We start from the raw sequence: 21,024 nt of genomic DNA on the forward strand, positions 1-21,024 counted from the left end.
AGTCGGGGGAAGCACAGCTATGGGCGGCACTTTCCAAAGGCTGGGTCTCAGGCATCTGTCACCCTCGTGTGATGATGGCCGTGGGGCGGCCGTTGTGTGCGTGTGTGGCCGTGGGCCCAAGGTGTGTCCCCGTCTTAACCCCGCTGTGGCCTCACCTTTTGGTGAACACTTGTGGCTGCTGGTTTTGATAAAAGCGTCTGCAAAAATGTTATCTGTCACATCACTGATCAGCCCAAGGCTCAGTAAATCCTGTTACAGACGTCATAGCCCAGGCTGCTAGAATGAGGACTCTAAAATATCTCTAGTGGATGGAGTGTTTCTTCGGCCAAATAATTTTCTAGCAAATCCATCTCTTTTGGTTTCCATGACTGTGTAAGAAACCACTTCAAAATTCAGCGGCTGGAAGCAATAGCCGTCGATTTGTCATTTCCAGTGACTGAGGGTCCCTGGCTCAGCTGGGTGGTTCTTCTCTGTGTGTGATCAGGGCTGTGGTCACCTGCTGCTTTGACGGGTGGTGGGGGGGACCCAGACGTCCACCCACAGGGCTGCAGTGACACTGGCCGTCAGCCAGCACGTTATCGAGGGCTGTCGACTGTGTCGCCTGCATCTCCTCCACGTCACCCACCACCCACGAGGCTTGGCTTTGCCACGTGGTGGCTGGGCTCTAAGTGGGACCCAGTGGGTTAATAGTTACGTAACATTCTAACAGAAGATGATCCACAGGCCATTTCTCAGCTGTGTTTTTGTCGTCATGTTTTGGTGAAATTATAATTTTATTTTGGTGTGCTCACCCCTCCCTGCCCTCCCCTGGTTATAAACTTTACCAATACCAGAAATATATTTACTTCAAATCTTTTATACCCATTTTTTATTTTTTGTGGTGCCTGGCACAAAGGAAGTGTCTAATACACATGAGAACAGAATTAACATTTAGGTTGTTTGCAGTTTTTTGGCTTTTACAATGTTAAAACAAAAACATAATTTTAAAATTTCCTCTACTAATTAAAATTCCCCTAGAATTGTTCCTAGAAATGAAAATACTGGCTCAAAGTATATGCATGTTTTAGACTCTTGCTATGTATCTCCAAGTTAACACTTTCCCCAGGGCCTGTAGGAATTTATATCACCCCTGGCAAACACGAGAGAACTCTTCATAGCAGCTTAGCCAGCACTTGGCGATTTAAGTTTTGTCTTTTGTCTTCATAAATTTGATAAGCTAAAGTGACATTTCATTATTGCTTTAATTTGCATTTGGGGATTATTGTTACGCACCATGTAGAGTAGGTGAGCTCTAGCTTGTTAAGTACTCGTGCAGTTTTGGCATTGGTGTGGTGGAGTGTTACGTTCATATAGGGTAACTTAGCTTAGAACTGGAAGAGGCTGAGGCAGTGTCCCAGAATCCAGATGTGTGCTGGGGCACTTTGGGTCTTAGATGATCTGACGGCTCGTACAGAGTCGTCAGGTTGTACCCACGCCATCCCGCCGAACCTCTGGGCCCACCACCGACTAGAACTAATCTCACTTTCTTAGGAAGTTACGAGCATTTTCCAGCAAGCGCAGAAGCTTTCTGTGATGCCAGACTGCCACTACACCAGCAACTTGAGGCCCGTCCTCACTCTCTGCCCTGCTTTGTAAGAGCTGCTAGGCACAGTCTTGTCCCTGGTCGTCACACTGTTGAGACACTGCCATCACGTTTTATATCCTCCAGCTGCATCAAAACATGGGCATCACAGAGTGGCTGAAACTCGCGGGCACCGTGCAGGCAGGAGGGTCTGGGGCACCACCAGGGCGTGGGTCCGGATCGCGGTGGGGCTTACACAGCTCTTCCCGCGGGAAGCTGTGCAGAGCCAGCCATTCGCCACGGGCAAGGTCGGTTCCCTGGTCTGGGCCTGCGCCGGCTGGACAGGCGGGGGCGCGGGGGCAGCCTCGGGGTGGGGGGCACACACCGGGCGCTCTGTTATCCCCCCGTGCCTCTCACGGGTCTGTAACCGTTTCACGATCCAACCCTGAGAGCCTCACCGGCACGCCTGCAGGGAGTTCAGAGCACACTGGTTGAAAGCGGCTGGTGCCCTAACAAGTCGGCGTCCTTTCTGCTGCTTCCCTAAGGGGCATTTGCGTGCGCTCATGAGGGCGGCACGGTTGTCTCCCTGCCCGGGGTGGAGTGACCTGCTTCCCTGTGCTTCCCGCTCAGAGGGTCACAGCTGCAGAGAAGGTCCGGAGACCCAGCGCCCCTTCTGTAGGGCAGCCCTTCAGGCATCTGATGCCCGGACCCTCTCCCGTCTGGCCGGAGCGTCCTCACGTGGTCGGGACTGCAGACCACACGGCTGTGACAGTCTCTGCACTCACACTCTTACCACGTGTCCCTCTTGGAATTTGGTGTCCCAGGTAAGGTTTTCTGGGAGCGTTCAGATGTCTGACAGCTGGCATGATTAGGACTTAGGTTTTAATGGAGAGCAGTGGAGATCGCAGAGAAGTTGGGCCAAAACTGATCACGTGATGCTGCATTTCTGAAAGGCTTGTGCCTTTATACCGTCTGTTTCCCGTGGACATCACGCGTCTCAGGACCTGCTCCGTCGTCGGCACTCACGTTCCCGCTTCACTACCTCCTCTGCTACTGGGATTCCCCGGGGTCATCGGCAGGAGGGCCCGGTGCCACGTCTTGCCTGACTGGATGGATACCTGTCGCTTTACGGTCACCGAGGCAGGGATGGGAGGGTGAAGAGAAAGGACGGCCTTTCCTGCTGCCTTTTCGTATTGATGGGTCGTGACCACCTTAGTCACAGACTGAGTCCCGAGACCTGATTTCCTCTTAGAAGGAAAACGTTTCCTTCATTCGCTGCTGGGCCTAAGGACCCAGAGCCGTGTGGTCAGGTGGCCCCAGGTGTGGGGGATCCCCGTAAAGGTGCAGGCGCCGGTCGTGCTCTCCACGGGTGTTTCGGGGTTTGCGGCAGCAAGCACTCTGAGAGCTGGCCAGCTCCACCTCCGCCGTGTGGGAACCAGCAGCAAGGCAACTGATTCGGTCCTGGGGCAAAGTGTCTTTTGTCTCAACTAGAACTGTGACTTTAGGAACAGCGGTTTGGCTTAAATTTGAGCCCAATAACATGAGAATTTATGTTTCTCCGATACTATAGCAAAGGCATTTTAAAAGACAAAATGTGCCATAATGGGGGAGGGTAATACCTATTCTTTGGTGCTTGGTTTTTGAAGAAGTGTTATCTCTCCGGTGGAAAAAAGCCCTCCTTTTGAGAGCTGATGTGTTCTTTTACTGTTACGGATTAGAGAGGCTGTGAATCTGTGCTTTCAGGTTATTAGTTGAAAGTCACAGGACTCTCCGGGCTCGAGTATGTTTTTATGTATTTCCCATTTTTCATCCAGATTGATTAGTGAAGCAGAGTACTGATCTGTCTTGCCTCTGGGCATATTTATTTTTGAAATTAGGAAGCATTTAAGAAATTCAGGGTCAAGATCTTGATAAAGAGGTAAATGTCAGCAGTAATCACTTAGAACAAAAATATCACTTAAAAAGGTCATTTAAAAATTTGATTGCCGTTATTTTCTATGAAGACGTTAAACTATTTCAGTTTTCTTTGACACTCACTGATTTTGCAACTAGCATCTATTAATGTGAGAACTGACACCAGTTGCATCGTATGATTTTAACAGAATTATGGTCATATTCTAGTACGATGTGATTTAGCTTTTTAAAGGAATTAAGTGTGTTCTTGAAATGGGAACAAAGTGAGTGTTTGCATATAAAACCGTATTTTCTTATTGATTCCCTATAATTTCAGACGGCTGTTCCCGCATAGGCAACAATTGAGCACACGAAAGACATGATTTTAAGCCCTACGAGGCTGAAGAGACCGAGCCCTCCAGCGGCAAAGGCTGTCCTGTGTAGCCAGGCGCTGCCTCGATGGGTCAGTGGGCAGCCGTCCACGCTCAGAGGCGGGCTGGTGATGCTTCACGGTCAGCCGCCCTGCTCGGCCTCCCCCGCCCCGCGGTCAGGGTCAGGCAGTGCCCGGCCAGCCTTCGAGGACTGCCAGGGGTGGGCACGGGCTCCCCCGGCCCCCTCCTCCCGTGCAAGGGCGCTGGTGCTGATGTGGGGGGCCGCCAGCCCCCGGGCACCGGTTCTCAACCCGGACGGGGGCCGAGAGGAGCAGGATGTGGCAGAGACCAGGGCCCATGGGTGCCCGAGGGCAGGTGCCCGGAGCTCCTGGCCTGTCCCGACGTTTCCTCACTGTCCTCGCCCAGCCAGCCCCCCAGAGACCCTCGGGGTTGGGTGGGGGGGTGGAAGCCTGTGTCACGTGCCTTCCTTTACGTTTATGGGAGTTTTATGTGCTGTGTGTCATCGGCACGGTTGGGGGACCCCTGATGGAATGCCCAGCTTCAGGGGACCCTCTTCTTTGTTTTGGTCCAACGGCTTCCTTTATAAAACGTCCTGTCGCTCAAGCCTCCCCGTTCTTTTTTGGGGGGGTCTCCTCATAAGTCTCGGTCCCCGGATTCACTGACGTTGCAGTTCTGTTTTTCTTGCTGCCTCTCACCCCTCCCCTTCCTGCAATAAAATAGACTCACGTCCTGTCAATTAAGCTCCACTCAGAACGTATGTCAAGAGATGCCAGTTCCCATTTTATTAGAAAATTTCGTAGACTTCGGAGGGGTGACCGTGTAATCAACCCCGGTGGCTCTTCTTTTAATGACGGTTGGTTTGACCTGAGGAACTAGATTTTTTGAAGGAGGCTCTATTCGATCGTCATTCAGGGTTAACACCTGGAACAGACCTTACTGATGCTCTGACATTTTCTGCGAGGGTAGATGATGAAGTGGAACTTCTAAAATTCAAGTGAGGATGTTAGCTTTACACACTGGATTTTTTCCAGCTGAAATGGAAGTGGAGGAGGTGGATGGGGTGGGATGGTCCTACCCCATGTCGGCAGGAAGCAGAGCCTGTGACCCAGACTTAGCCCAAATGAGCCCTTTTGCTCTGCTGGGCACTTGCCTTTTAAAGAACCAGAGATTCACCTTCCATTCCACCTGCAACCTGGGCCTCGAGTCACTTGTCTGGAAGAGTCTAGTCTTTGCTTCTGTGACCAGGGCACTCTGCAGAGGAAAGCAGAGATTATAATTTTGGAGATTATCATCTAAACCGGAGCAGCAATCAATAACAAAGAGCCATTTACCTTTTCAAAGTAGCTTTATGGGAGATCATACTTGATGTCAGGTTTTCACCAGTAAGCCAGGGAGGTGCTTGCATTTTTGCATCTGAAGAATAAGAGCGTGATTTGCTTTTGATAGTTTCCAGGTGCTGCTTTAAATTAAAGAGAGTGTTATCCCTTCATTGCTGTTGCTGTCAATGAGCTAAAGACTTATTCGTATTCAACAAACTATTATTTTAAAGACACCCCTTCATCGGTTGGTCACCAGCTGTCTGAGTATGTGTACAGACACACACAGCATTTGAAGGGTCAGCCATGGGGCTGTTCTCTGGACTCTGCAGCTCCGGCTCTGCCGAGGGTGATGCAGATGGAGCCTTAGTGGCACTTAAAGAAAGACCGGTGAGAGGATGCGACTTTGCCAGGAGGCACGGCCTCAGGGTGACCGAGGGGCCTCGGAAGAAGTTCTCCCCAATTTCCGGTCATGAAGCTTGTTTTCTTCCTTCAGAAAGTAGTTCCAGAGGGTCTTGGGGACGTTTTGCTTTTAAGAGCCCCCAGTTAGACCTCAGCAACACCTCAGAAATCTAAACAGAAAGCTCGGTGTGTCCTTCCCCTCGGGGGCTGTCGGGCAGGACCCTCGATGAGCCTGGGGTGGGAGAGCTGGGGGACGGGTGCGGAGGGCGCGGCTTGGGGTTGGTGTCCTTGGCCGGGGGTCTTCTGGTTCTCTGGGTGTGGATCCGCCTGTAACTCTTCCCGGACGTGTGCGGATGGACATGTGAGCACGTTCTGATCGCGAGGTCAGCTCCTGTGGGGCTTGTGTCCACAAGTGCGGCTTCAGGGGAAGAGGTGACCTCGGGCTGCTCTGCAGGCTCCGCCCACCCAGGCCAGCTCTCCGGACGCCGTCCGAGTCCGAGGAGGGGTCACCGCTCTGTCCCTCAGGGTGGCCGGGTCCAGTCCAGCGCCCTGTCGGCTGTGTGGTCCCCCCGGGGGAGTTTCCCCTCCATTTCCACCCTCAGGGCCCCTTTGACGGCTCCTGGGCACCTCCCTCTCCCATCAGCTTGCCCCCCTCCCCGCTTTCTTCTTAGGGTGCCCCCCCACCTCTGGAATTGAGAAAGAAAATGCAGAAAACGCTCTTGGAAACCTGTTTTAAAATCTGCTACCATCTTTGTGATAGAAAGTGCCCGAAACAAATGCATCCTGGCCGGCGCTCACGGCGGCTGTTTCTAGGTCTCCGTGGTCCTCTCCGCACAGGCCTTGTGTCTGCGGTGAGGACTTGCCGTGAAGAGCATTCGTTAAACACCAGCTGTGTCCTGGCCCCCAAGCAGAATATCATAGCGCCTTTTAGCCTCTTGTAAATTGATGAGAAGAAACAGATGAACAGAATAAAGAACAGGGGGGAGAGCAGAGACTCAGTGTCCTGGTGTGCGTAGTCGAGACCACCACGGTTCCGCAGGGTTCGAGGCGGGGAGAGCTCGGTGCGTCATCACTAGGGGCGGTGCTGGCCTGAGTCCTGAAGGGAGTTTGGAATTAATACCTGAGGGAGGAGCAGGGCTTTCGGAGAAGGCGGAAGCACCGGGAGGGCTCTGAGCGGGTCGGGGTGCGAGGGCCCCTGCAGCCCCAGCACCTCTCACGGAGCGGCTCCGAGGTGGGCAGTGCCAGCCCGTCCTTGCCTAGAAAACGGGCAGGTGGGCTGTCCCCTTGCTGGCTGTGCTTCCTGGGGCCTGCAGACGCCAGGGCTGGTGCAGGGCATCCCCGGAGGCCCTGGGAGCAGGCGGTAGGGGCCGGGCCGACCCTGCAAGGTGCACCCCTTCTCCTGCGTCCTCTCCACACCCGCGGGTTCACCCGTGTCCAGACCTCGGTCAGCTTTGGCTAAGGGCCGGCGAACCATAGCCTGCGTCCGGCTGCCCGTTTTTGTAAAGCAAGTGTTATTGGAACACAGCCACTCCCACTGTTCTGTGTTGCTGTGGCTGATTGCCCACTACCGAGACAGGCGGGACAGAGAATGCTACCCTCAGCGGCTAAAATACGTCCCCTCCGGCCCTTGTAGGAGACGTTCACGACCCCTGCCCTGACTGCTCCTCCGTCCTTATCATGCTTTGCTCTGGTCAGGTGAACGCTCCGGTTCAGACTTTCCCGCAGCGACGGCTTTCTTCTTTTGCTGACCTAGGTTGACGGTCAGTGTGTCGGTATCCGAGCTGCAGAGGAAGAAGCATGAGGCGTTGATTTGATCACAGGGTAGTTTCCTGCGATTCTCTTTTGCATTAAGTCAGGAAGTCCTCCTGCAAACAAACCACATTTAATATCTTCTCAGTTAGCTCGCCAGCTCTTGGCTGCTCTGTGAGTTGCCTTTGCTGTCAGATCCAGCCAGGCCCCTACGGAGGTCGACCAGCCGTCCCGGAGAGCAGGGGCTCCCCCCACGCCCCACCCTGCACATATCGGGCTGTAAGCTCACATTCCTCTCGGCAGAAATTAAAGTGAATTCATCCCAAACTGAAGACTCCTTAACTTAGTAACTTGTGATATTTAAACGAGCTTCATAATTTTCACTTTCATTGGCTACTTTATTCTAGATCTTATTCTTTCTCAGAAATATTTTGTTAATTCAAAGGAAACCCATTTCAACTGTTGCTTCAACTCAAACGTCATTGCTGTTTGGGACTTTGACTTCTCGTCTGTTAAAGAATTGTTTGGTGCCTTATTTTGTGCGACTTACTTTCCAAACCCTTGAATCTGACACGTGCAATGAGGAGCAGATGCGGCTGAAGCAGGTGCTACTGAAGACAGTCCTGGGCTCAGCAGCTGAGGCGGACACGCTTCCGGGGAGCTGGCCCCGCCCACTCTCACCTCGTCGGCCAGCGGACAAGGTCAGTCCCATTCACACGTCTTTGGAGACCATCTAAGTGCATGTCACGCGCCATCATGATTGCCTTAGTTGCTTGCTACCATATTAGCGTTATTCTTTCGTGGCGAATTTGAACAGCTTTTTCATACCTGGGAAATGTGCCATATCACATGTTGCCTTTTCACGCGTGCACACAGGTGGCTCGTACACAGCTCTCACACGTCTTGCTGTTTGGAGCTCAGACATCTCTCTCCATCATGGTTTCCCATCTTGAGATAATTGCACCAAGCTGAGAAGTGCCTGGACCAGAGCAGCTCCACTGCGATAATTCCACAAAGTAAGATTTCACCAAGAATCTTATGTAAAAGAGAATTCTGTCTCTCTGTGTCTTGAGTATAACATTCTCCCCTCTGTGGACGGGGACCGAGAAGAATTTGCTGCCTCATCTAGTGGTGGAAACGATTTCTGGGTTGGAAGGTGAGTTATTGATACCAGAATTTAGTAATTTTGTGGGACAGTGGCTTCTGCTACTTTGGATTCTACACCTGTTTTACGGACTTTGCTTTGGTGTGATTATATTTATAGAGATGAGTGGAACTGATGTTTCTGTCATATCCTTTCACCGTGAGGTGCTCTGCCCTGCTGCTCCCTCCCAGTGAGGGACAGATGCAGGGCTGGCGGCTCTGCCTTTGGCCCAGGGTGAGATACACCGTGACGCCTTGGACGTAGAGCGCAGCCGCTGATTCTCATGGGAGGCAAGACAGAAGGAAACCAAGGGTACCACCCACCCCTCCAGGGTGTCCGGGGCTGTGAAGGCAGCGGGGAGAGACAAAGGCCCCGTCCCCTGCAGTGCAAGAGAATTATTTCATGAGCTATGGTTTGATATTTTAATTGTCATCCAATAAGAGATACACCAGGAAGCAGACACATATATTAATACCTGATGGCTACATAACACTTCCTAGAAAGCAAATGCATAATTTTGAAGTAAGATAAATCATAAGATTACTGGAGTGTTTGTATAGAGAGTGGAGCCGCTTCTGTTGTTGATTGTCTCACAAGTTGTTTACTTATTTGCTTTTGAAATGCAAGGAGGCCATCCTGTTTCTGAAGGATTTTTGAGTTTCAGGGGAACCAACTTGGCCGTGAGGTAGTGAGGTCCCTCGGGGGTGGCCCGTGCTTATTGTCAACCTGACAGGACGCGTGTGCCCGTCGCTGCTGTCCTCAGACCGTCCTGAAGCCCTTGCTGGCTTGAAGACAGATTTCTCTCCTTCCACAAGTGTTTGTTGATTTCTTACTCTAAGTAAAACCCTCTGCTACTTGTCCTAATTAGTAAGAGCTTACACGTTACAGCCTAACAGTTTTCAGAAACCTCACATACACGTTATCTCGCTCGATTTTACACTGAATCTAAGAAGGGGATGCGGCCTTAGAGATCATGACCATGTCATTTATTAGCTAAATCAGGGCATGTTTGAGAGTGAAAGGGATGCTGGTAACCATGTGATCAGAGACTGTACTGATCACACGGACATATGGTCACTGATCTTAGGGATCATTGGGTTTAAAGGGCCCAACACGCTTAGCCTGTCTTTAGGAAGATGAGAAGCTGGTTGTCTGGATGTTGGGCAAGTTGTTCTAGAACCCGAGGCCTGAGGACCACACTGCCTTCCACCTCTGGATTCGCATGTGTGTCTACACTCCAGAAATGAACAGAATCTCTCTGCAGATTTGAAGTTTCTAAACGGGGGTGTCTGTTTGGCTCAGCATGGGCTGTGGTCCATCCTGCTTCACCCCGTATCACCAGGCTTCTACACAAGGCCCGAGAGCAGGCAGAGTGGTTAGTCACTCTCCCACTGGGACAAGGTGTCATTACACACATTTCCTAGATGAAGAAGCTGGAAGGAAGAGATGGCCGGTGACTTGCCCAAACTTACCTTGTGAGTAGGTGTCAGAGCTCGGGTGGAAAACCAAAGCGCTGGCTTGTCCTAGAAGTTTGCTCCTGTGATGGTCATGTGTTTACAGAGCAATCAATACTAATTAAAGTATTAATGCACTCCAGAAATAAATAGTTCCAGTGAAGGCAACATCTTAAATATTAAGATGTGGTTACCCTCGACATTAGCAGGCTCCTAATGGGGTTTTCTAATTTTCCAGCATGTCAAGATCAGAAGCTGCCAGCCATGAAATATAATATGTTTTGGGAAATGTTCACGGAAGCACAGTTGAGATGACCTATTTCATTTCTTGGTGATGGAAATGCTCTGTGAGACACACAGACATGATTGGGGTGGCCTGTGGCATTCCTCTTGTTTGGCTTTCAGCAGAGACACCCTGTTATTTGCAGGGGTGGATCAGTCTTGCTGAGCTCAGCTAACATCTGTGGACCAGTCATTGGAGTGATTTCTTGTAATTATAGACCAACAAATATGGGCAGGCAGAAACCTGTGTAGGCTGTCAGAGGCCTGGAAAAACCATCCATCGATGTGATAAAAAGAGTTAAGGAGTCAAAATAATTTGCTAAATTGATAACCCAGCTAAAGACTCGGAAGGGCTTAGGGTCAAACGATTTTACTGAGTTTATTTCCCTGCAGAAAAGGTCGGGGAGCCAGTGTGTTCTCGCGCAGGATTCTCTGGTCTGTCCGTCCGTCCGTCTGTAAGTGCCTGGCCAGCGCGGGGTCGGTCAGGGCCACGCATGGCTGTTGGTGTGAGGAGGAGGGTGGGCTCTTTCCTTCTTCTCTCCGTGACGAGGTCTCTGTGCTTCCCATCTTGTCACCACTGCCTCTGGGGAGCGTCCCCTTGCTCGATGTCACTGCCAGTTTTAGAGGAGGGCCCTGAGACCCTTGTAGACTGTCCACGTGGAGGAGCTGTGGACACACGGGGGGTGAGTGGTGCAGAGTGCTTGTGGGAATGAGTGGGCTGCCGCTGACTGAGAGGTGCAGAGCAGAGTCTGGGCAACACACAGATGCTGCTCCCGGGGGGGTGAGAGGCACTCAGGAGGTGCCGCCCGTCCCCCCGGGACGGCGACCTTGAGAAGCAGCGACCAAGGTAAACACCCTTGATCAGGATTTAGAGGCTGTCGTGTGAACGTGCTCGCACCGATTGCATGCAGGGCGTTGACCGTGCACACGTGTCTATGTAGACAGAACACTGCAGCTGCACAGAAGGCCCGCTGTGCAACACACGGTCACGCTGACACTGAGGTTGAGGCCATGAACTTCCCTTCCCAGGAATCAGCAAGACACTGGTTTTCAAATGTGCAAAGGACACACTTTTGCTAATAAAAATATTCTGTTTTGTCTAGATCCCCAGGGACAAAGGAGTGGAGAATCTCCGATCAGGTGTTATCGGGGTGTCTGCGATTACATCTGGGCATTAATTTTCTCAAAGGACCAGATAAAGAATTCTTTTAAATTCTGGATGCTTCTTTAAAAAAAATTTGTCTGATTCACTTTTAGGAAGATCAGTATATTTTAAGATACAGGACAGAGTCTCATTTACTAAGGAGGATTGGTAAAAGATGTTACTTACCCACCTGCCCTGAACTCTGGTTGTAACCCCAGTGGGATCAGTTTGGGCTGGGAACACTTTTTCCTCTGCAGTAACTTATAGAAGTCTTAGACCCCCCAAAAATGATGTATTGAAAACGACTGAACACAAACTCTAAAAGGAGAAGTATTTTCGTGTATGTGGTTGCAAGTATGCCTGTGTGTTTTATTGTAACAGACAGTCAATAAATAAACGGGTGGGTTCAAGGTCTTCTCTACTTAAGGACCTGGCTGGGACCATTCAAAGTGTGGCTAAGACATTGTTTGCAGCCCTGGTTCCACGTCAGCTCCGTTTCCCCTCGTATTAGCCCAGTTCTGCTGTCTCGATGTGGATACCCCGTAAGGTGTCCTCTCTCATGATTTTGCAGTGAGATGTGGCGTGTCCATTTCAACGTCTCTCTTTACTGCTGTTTTCAGATAGTCTGTAGTGTTTCCATCTGCAAGTGCTCAAATTTTAAATACAGTTTTTGGGAGGAGTTTGCTGTCCAAATGCTCTGCAAAGTCCTGGCTGCTCTTTATTATAAACGGGGGTGATGCTGCACTTTTCATCTGCCCCCGCCAAGGTGCCACAGGGGAGGGCAGCGAGGGCACAGCCAGGCCCTTGGCGGGAGGGCTCCTTCTGGCTCGAGCTCCGAGTCGAGCGGGCCCCTTGTGGAGACGCTGGAACTTCTCCGTGGGGACGGTGGCCTGGGGCCCTGCTCTCGCTGGCTCCACGCCCAGCCTGATGTGGGGACCCTGCCAAACAGAATCCCTGTCTCTTGCGGGCCTGGTGGGTTTGAGACGGAAGTAAAGTTACAAGAAGGTAACGTGTCCTTTTGCACCTGGATGGGGCGGTGACAGTGATGTGGGTTTGTTTGGTTTGCTTATAGAGTTCACAGAGTGTCGTTCAGGACGGGTAAGGGTCACCGTGCATTTTTCAGAAGCAGGACTTGCCTGCGTGAGAAGAAGAGCCTCACGAAGTCACGTTTCAGGGGTGAGGCTGGGGATCTCTGGAGTTTCCAGAGCAAAGACCGACCCTGGTGCCCGACCTGATGCTTTAGTCCTTGTCATAAGGGAGCAGCTGGGAACAGAATCCTGGAAGGACAGTCTGGGGTGACGGGACAGATTGTTTGAATTGCCCACGTGTGTGATGTAGGGCCTTACATTTTATAAGGTTTTGCTTCTTTCCAGGTATGTAGTGGTTCCTCTCTCTCTCTGTCCGTGTATGCACACACACACACATGTGTATGCACATGTACGTATACATACACAGGCAGAGGAGGAATCACTATATATGGATATGTACATGTGTGCATATCTATGCATATATGTGTATGTACGTCTGCCCATATATATGTGTGCGTGCATACATCGTACATACATGCACACACACAGTCACCTAAACTGGAAAAGGACCTGGGTGGCATATTGATGCGTGTGGGCTCCGTCTCCAGGGAAAACCCCATCTTGGTAAGAACGTTTGCCCTAGTGTTGCTTGGCTTCTCCTAGAACGTTCTCAGATTACAGCCTCAGCCACTTTCAGAAGAGCGACCCTCCTTGGTGTCAGTTTCCCGGGGTCCAATTGCGATTCCCGGGTTTTGCGTGGCCTCGTGCGGTTGTAACAGCAGAGGACCCGTGTCTGAGGCTGTTTCGCATGCTCTCACCTCAGTCTCCTGTCTGTTCAGCACATCACACTCCAAACTTCCCGTGTGCCAGGCACTGGGATGGCAGAGACTCGTAACATATGGTCCTTTCAAAGCAGCTCATTTTCTGGTTAGAAAGGGATATCTAGAAAATAATCCTAATGTGATATAAATAAGTACAGTAATAGAGACAGAGCTGGCACCGTAGTTAAAGAAACCGTTTTTGATTTAAGCGATTGGTGAGTCAGGGAAGGGCCGGGAGCAAGTGTGCGGAGTTCCGGGCCCCGGGGCCCAGGGGTGACGGCAGGAGTTCCGGCCCCCGGGGCCCAGGGTGACGGCAGGAGCTCCGGCCCCCGGGGGCCCAGGGTGACGGCAGGAGTTCTGGCCCCCGGGGCCCGGGGTGACGGGAGGAGTTACGACCCCCGGGGCCCGGGGTGACGGGAGGAGACCCTCTCCCACATGCAGGTCCTGCTTTGTGTGCCTCCACCTCTCCCACCGCCAAGGCTCAGAGCCACGCCTGGCGGCTGCCACGTGCCACTGCACTTTACATGATGAGGGAGAAGCAGCAGCACGGGGGGCAGGGCAGGACCAGGCAGGTGTGTGGGGCTGTCCTGAGGACGGGGGCCTGTGAACGCACAGTGTGGGCAGTGAGCCCTCAACGCCTGTCAGCCCCGGGGTCTTCCAGCCGTGAGCATCGTGGGCCTGGCTGGAGCCTCCACGAGAAAGACAAATACAAAGTAAGAGACAGAATGGGAAGTTCTGGGGAGCTCGTAGACAGCCGTGGGTGCTGAAGGCACAGCAGACGCTCCTTCTGGACCAGACGTCAGGTGACAAGGGCGAGCAGATCACCGCGTGCGGGCGCCTCGAGGGTGGGGGGAGGCCGCCCGTGCGCTTGGCCGCCACCTCGTACCGTCGGTGCCCACGTAGTCCTGGACCTGCGGTAGACGGAGCTGGTCCCCAGGGCTCCAGAGACCGCGGATCACCGAGCCATCCTGCCGAGGAAGAGCCAGGGACCCCGAGCTGCTCTGTGGCAACATTGGCAGCCGTCGTTTTCCTCGGTGCCGGCCCTTCTGCAGTTACGGGCAGAGCGTCTTGTTTCCCCCACCAGGTGTCGTTCACACCTCTCCTCTGACAGCCCACAGTGACTTCAGGTCGCTGTAAACGGTAAATCGTTGATCTTCGCTGAATGGTTGGTTCCAGGTTTGGTTTTGCAGACGGTGAAGCACGTTTCCTCGGGTGCATCTCGGGGTGGTGATGCCCGGACCCCCTCACCCTGTGATCTGAAACACTGGCTGTGCCGCGAATTTTCTAACAATGTTTTTCTTTTCTTTGCAGGTCACTTACAGTAAGACAGTTTTCTTAATTTGTCACTGCATTCATCTCCATATCTGGAAACTGAAAAAATTCGCAACAGTGGCAGAAGACCACAAGAAGTTCTGTTACTGTTTACATATTTATTTTGTCATCTTGAATCAAAAACATTGAAAAGTGAAATTAAACATCTACAAAATATTTGGTCTGACTCAGATTTCTTCTCTTTTAACTTCAGCTTTGTTAAGGAATAATTGACATAAAATTGTGAGATATATGTGTATGTCACGGTGATTGATAGAGGTACGCACTGTAAAGGAATCCCCACTATTCTAGTTAATTAACATACCTATCATCTCACATATTTATCCTTTTTTGTTGGTGGTGAGAACATTTTTTTAAAAATTTATTTATTTTTTATTATTTATTTATTTATTTTGGCTGCGTTGGGTCTTTTGTTGCTGTGCACAGGTTTTCTCTAGTTTCTGTGAGCAGGACTACTCTTCATTGCAGTGCGTGGGCTTCTCATTGTGATGGCTTCTCTAGTTGCAGAGCACAGGCTCTAGGCACGCAGGCTTCAGTAGTTGTGGCACGCGAACTCAGTAGTTGTGGCGCACGGGCTTAGTTGCTCTGCGGCATGCGGGATCCTCCCGGACCAGGGCTCGAACCCATGTCCCCTGCATTGGCAGGTGGATTCTTAACCACTGCACCACCAGGGAAGCCCTGTGAGAACATTTAAGTTATACTCTCTTAGCAAATGTCAGTGATACAATGCAGTGTTATCACACGTTCAGATCAGGTCCTCAGGTCTTACCCACTTAGCGCTGAGAGTCTGTACCCTTTTACCAGCTGTCTCCCCAGCCCCAGCCCCGGCCACCACTTTGCTACTCTCCGTTTCTACGAATTTGACCTATTTTTTGTTTCTGTTTTGAATGTAAGTGACACCATGCAGCATTTGTCTTTCTGTGTCTGACTTATTTCACTTAGCATAATGCCCTCAAGGTCCATCCATGTTGTCACGGTGGCAAGATTTCTTTCTTTTTCATGGCTGAATAGTATTCCATTGTGTGTGTGTGTGTGTGTGTGTGTGTGTGTGTGTATTATATACGATATGTAATATATATACTGTATCTTCTTTATCTGTTCATCCATTGATGGGCACTTAAGTTATTTCCATAATAACTCAAAACTTCTTATTCAAGTGAAATGTTAAGTTATATATAAACTTTATTTATATATAACTTAACATTTAATGACAATCTAATCTTTCAGTTATCTTATTTAGCTGAAATATTTATTAAAATACCCACAAGAGTAGTGACAAGTTTTAAAATGGATATTGTGACTGTTCCCCAACAAATATATGCTCGTTTTCCTTTTGGAATTCTAAAGATTATCACTGAACGTTAGAAATGTCTGCTCTTTTAGGTATGACTGGTGTATAAATTATTAAAATCACTCACATTTGTGCTTCAATGTTAACCAGCTCAGGATCCTATGGGAGACGGTGAACGTCTCTGTGTAGGTGCACTCTCTGTGGTAGGTGCATCTCTGAGGGCCATGCCTTTGGTTTTCAGAATTTAGTTACGATTCTTCAGTGAACGGCTTCCCAGGAAAGGCAGTAGGAAATGGAGGCGTTTCCCATGTTCACAGTTACTTCATGCCTTGTTCTAGAATAGGGTTATAACCCCAGCATGCGGGGCGTGATGCGCTAGTTAACGCGGCAGATGTTCACTGGGCATCCGCGAGGTCCGGGCTTGGGGCTGGCATAGCTGTTCAGGCCCCGGACGTGGCGTGGACGGCAGGACGCGTGTCGGAAGGAGGTTCTCGCGCCTGGGGTGCAGTCTGAGAGCTGTGAGAGAGGACACGGGCGCGAGGGTGGGGGTCAGCTCGCAGACTGTCATGAACCGTGGTGGGAGTTTGGAGTCTCAAAGGCAGTGGGAAGGTCCCAGGGCTGTTCCGTGCTGGGCGTCCTTGGCTGGGATTTGCATCTCCGGAAGCTCCCTAGGGCTGTGGCACAGAGGATGGGTTAGAGGTGCAGACGGAGGACAGGACCCGGAGAGACCCTCCAAAGACTCTGCCAGGAACCCGGGGACGCGGTGGCCTGGGGGGCAGGCGGGGAGCAGAGCGGGGGAGCCACAGCCACGGGAAGGGGGTGTTGGCGGCGGAATCAGCAGTGCTGACAGTTACCTGGACGCGGATACAGAAGGGGGTGGTCCAGGCTGACCCCTGGGTCCTGCTGAGCAGACGGGAGGACCGAGTGGCCCTCACATGTGGGCAGGAAGCCAGGGGAGGGCAGGGGCGTGAGGGCTGACCTCCCAGCCCTGGTCCCGAGGCTGTGCGTCTGGACCATCGTATCCGGGGGGCCTCGGCTGTCCTGGTGCGGGGTCTGGGCTGGAGCTGCTTTGGGAAGATCCGTCAGCATCAGGATGTGGACTGGAGCTGAGACATTCTTAGAAAGGACGTGGGTGAGGAAGGGGAGAGGAGCCGTGAGACGCGGGGTGAGCGGAGGGGACAGGTGAGGACGTGTAGCCAGGGTGCAGTGGGACGCTGGAAGAGCCAGCGGCATTGGGGTCGTCGGGTGTGGGTGACCCTGCTGGGAGGGAGTGGGAGAGGCGTGTTTACTGCACGGTCCCCACACACACGTCCAGTCCCCGAAGGTGAGGCCGCGTTAGAGCAGCAGGTGGGCCGGGGTGGGCGTGTTTGTGAGCCGAAAAGACAAGAACCGGTTTGAGTCCTTCTGGGCAGAAACCAGCAGAAAGAGAGAGCTGGACGCTGAAGAAGCTGGTAATGGGTGGCTGGAGGCCGGTCAGCGCCCGGGAAAGGCTGAGCCTGGTCACGGCTGTAACCCGGGAGGTCCGCACGTTCACCGGCCTGATTACCAGGATTTCAGTTTTATTTCAACTTCAGAATTTGAAAAAATCCATTACGTTTTTAAAGAAAGGGATCCTTTGACCAGATGAGACAGTAGCTGATGTCGCAGCCCCTCCTCTCCCCCCAGATCGTCTGTGAAGCCGAAGCATCGCGTAGACTCACAGCCCGCGGGGACCCGGGAACCAGGCGCCCCGAGCCTTTCCGCCCGCGGTCTGTTCACACGTCGACTTCCACACACAGCTGGCCCCTCCTAAAAATAAAAAGTGACGCGTTACGTTTCTTCCCCCAAACTCTTTGGTTCCCTTGTATTTTCTTCTTGAGGTGAAAGGAAACTACTTAAATATTTTTCAAATGTAATTCTGTTCAGAATTAATCTTACTGATCAAAACACACCGAGGCTCTGGCGACTTGAGCCCTGCTGCAGGACATGGCATTCTAAGATGAGGGCAGCTCAGATGCATGTTCACTTGTTCCATTTAAGGATTTGGATAGTCTTGGCGTCTGTCATAGTATGGATTTTATCATTCCTTAAAATGTTGGAAAGAAGTGAGGTTTAAAGCATGTAACATAAAATACTCTCCAAAAAACATTTTTAGTTTTTAATCTTTAGTACTCAGTACCTTTAGTGAGTTAACAAATGTGCTGTTACCCGTCTGTGGAAGATTTGAGGACGCATATTCCACATTTCCTTTGTGTTGGTTGCTTTGCAGTTTTCGTTTATATAAGCAACTGTACTCTTGATGTCACCCAAGTGACAGGAAGCAAGACGCTATCTAGAGAGGTGACGTTCTTCAGGTTTTGTTCACTGATCTAAGCTAAACCAGCCCAAACAGACAGTATGGCATCTTCGGTCTCTCTTAGAGGGAAAAGAGTCAACATAGAGCAAGTTTCTGACCTCAGGCAATGGAGGGTCTGAAGAGAATTCCAAGAAAGGGCCCAGGGTGTGAGCCTGACCCTCCATCGGATCCACACAGCCTCCTGAAAATGGTAAGTTGTTTTTGTTGTTTAAAAAATAATAACGATTTTAAGAAAAGCTACTTTCCCTCAAGGCGGGGGGGTCTTCCGTCTCCTCTGCTTTCAGAGCCCCCGGCCCGCTGCTGTTTCCTCAGCAGATTCTGCTGTCACATCAGACAAGCCCCACTGCTGTGTCAGAATGCAGCCTGTGCCTCGCCGAGTATAGGACAGGTTCGGCTTCCTTTGCAGAAGTCCCAGGAAACCAAGGCAGCAAGGGGGCATCGTGACTTCTCCGGGCACCAGGGAGGTGGAAGTGCCAGGAGGCATCTTTTTCTACGAGCGAGGTGGCCCAGTCAGGCCCTCCCGTTTGGTCAGTCCCACCGACCGGCCGAGCACCCTTGGGTCCGGCACTCAGGCTTTTCTGAAGTGTCCTTCTGAGGTCATTTGCAACACACACAGAAATCTATGATCCCTTTCAGAGAGAGCATTAATGCAAAAGGATGGAAATGTTTGAATGAGTCCATTTTTATTAAGGATAATTTTACCAAAAAAAAAAATCATTATGATGCTTAGAAGATTTCTCCACTACATTTAAAAACAATCTTTTTAAAGTAGTCCATTACCATTAGAAATGAGTTCATTGATGGCCACCATTTCCAAATCTGGATCTTTAACGCTAAAGTTTGCAGAGAATAAGTTTGCCCATCGACTTGGAATTTCTGCCCTCCGATGAGGCCCCAGGGACTTTCGTCCCTGCTGAGCGATGGTTTTAGTCTGTGTCCAGCGTGTGATTTAAGTAACGTCTGTAAAAGCGCCTGCACTTCTGAAAAGACCTCTGCCTCTGGGGCGTTTGGCCGGCTTCGGTCAGCACAGGCCGGCATTGTGTTTAGCTCATTTATGGAAAACGGCGGCAGGTGTAGCTTCCGTAGCCTGGAGCCTGGGCGGGGTGGCAGGGTGAGGGCAACGCCCGGGCACTTCCCGGCTGCCCTGCGGTGGGAGCAGCAGGTACCTGGACCCGGGGATGCTCTCCTGTCAGGGACTCAGCACGACCCACGCGTCTCCGAATCCAGCAAAGGCGTCGCTCCAGGCCACACCTGGTGAAAACGACCTTGATGTGCTGAGTACACATTAGAACACCCAGGGAGGGTGAGCTCTCAGGACTATTTTGTTTTGCTGATTGAAGCGTCTTCTGATCTGGGTTTCTTTTTAGGTGGCTGTGTGCAAGAAGATTTTACCACATCTGAGAAGCCAGACGCTGGACGTGGACGGGAAGGGACCATTTCTCAGTACTGGAGTCAGTTCCTCCTCAGGTTAAACCACAAATCCCTCCCGAGAGTGGAGAGAGGGCCTTGTCTTTGGAGAAGGGAGATGGTCTTGTGCTTGTCTTTGAAGCATCCCTTTGCCACTGGAGTGTCGTAGCTTTAAGGACCAATGCAGTTATGGCTTGGGCCTCAAAAAATGAATGAAAGTATTGTTCACAATTGTGTATTTTTGGGTGATTCTCAAGATAAATAAAGCATCACGATGCCTCCGTCTGCCGTCGCGTGTTCTGTCCTGAGCGCCGGTGTCCTTGTGGCCATCAGGCTGCCTGGGAGGAGACAAGGACTGCCAGGCTGTGAGCACATGATAGACTGGCAGGTGACTTAGCAGAGGGGCGGGCTTGGGGGGCACCTCTCGGCCCCCCGCCCACACGCGTGGCAGCGGACCTCGGAGCGCCAGCCCCCTCTGAGCTCCAGGCTGTGCGCCCAGCGGCCAGTGACAGAAACGATGAACGGGACCCTCACGGCAGGCACGTGGGCCGGGCCACTTAGCTCCACGTCACTGGGAGGAGGGCAGGTGAGCGAAGCCCAAAGACTCAGCCTGAACCTGGGAGTCAGATCTGAGCTTGTGCATCAACGCGCTGTCTCCTTGCCCGCCCTGCACGTTCCCGTGTTTGCTCTGGAGATGGGTAGACGGGATGCTAGATGCCAGGACCACTGCCCGGGTGGAGCACCAGACCAGCGGGTGCCCGGTGCCGTGGAGCCCGTGCGCCTGCTCTCGGGCTGGGCAGGTGTGCGCAGCGGCAACCGTGAATTACTCCGGTGTGTTGGGGGGACGGGGTCTCCCTTCGTCTGTGGAGGGAAGGCAGGTACCCGGGGATTCTGAACGGCTCCCTGGGCACCCAAGGAAGCTGTGGACGTGGGCCTGGCAGGTTAATAGAGAGCTGGGTGCTCGGTGCCTGTTTCGTACGGGGAGGAGGGGCTGGGTCCTTGGGGGTCACTCTGGCTGGGAGGGGCCGGCAGAGTGAAGGGGATGTGCCAGAGGCTGTGACATTAGCCGGGAGGCCATCGAGAGGGATGGGCCTGGGACGGTGAAATGAAGTAAAAGAGCGCAGTAATGTGTTCCACGGAAGTGCCCTCGAAAATCACGGCAGGCGACTCTTTACCCTTAGTTATGTCTGGAAGCAGCGCCTTGTTGCTGGATACGGGGTGTCGTCACCTTCTCCTGGGGCCGCTCGGGCTCGGCTTCTCCTCCTCATCTTCCTGATGGGGCCCCCGAAGATGCCACGGAGCATCTGGCAATCTGTGCTGTGTCCCGCTGGCTGGACTTGACCTCTGTGAAGAGTTGCCCTACGTGGTGTGTTTTCAGCCTGGGCAGCTGGGCAGGTGGACGAGCTGGGTCCCCTTGAGGATGAAGGAGCGAGGAAGCGCCCTTGGGCTCGGGGCACCGCCTCCCTGGGGTGC

General features: G+C 52.0%; 1 protein-coding gene and 2 long non-coding RNA genes across 12 annotated transcripts in view; all 3 read left to right on the plus strand.

Moving 5' to 3' along the window:
- The window catches only part of DLGAP2 (DLG associated protein 2), a 729,374-nt gene that overhangs the window by 217,355 nt on the left and 490,995 nt on the right, over positions 1 to 21,024 (plus strand). The window lies entirely within an intron of this gene.
- Positions 8,021 to 15,531, plus strand: LOC309619785. The gene is made up of 2 exons (XR_014239228.1): positions 8,021 to 8,329; positions 14,498 to 15,531. It is a non-coding gene; the product is annotated as an uncharacterized lncRNA (long non-coding RNA).
- On the plus strand, positions 16,981 to 19,829 carry LOC309619786. The gene is made up of 2 exons (XR_014239229.1): positions 16,981 to 18,334; positions 19,512 to 19,829. It is a non-coding gene; the product is annotated as an uncharacterized lncRNA (long non-coding RNA).

Source organism: Balaenoptera borealis (genome assembly GCF_965194805.1).
Source record: "Balaenoptera borealis genome assembly, chromosome: 21".
NCBI lineage: Eukaryota > Metazoa > Chordata > Mammalia > Artiodactyla > Balaenopteridae > Balaenoptera > Balaenoptera borealis.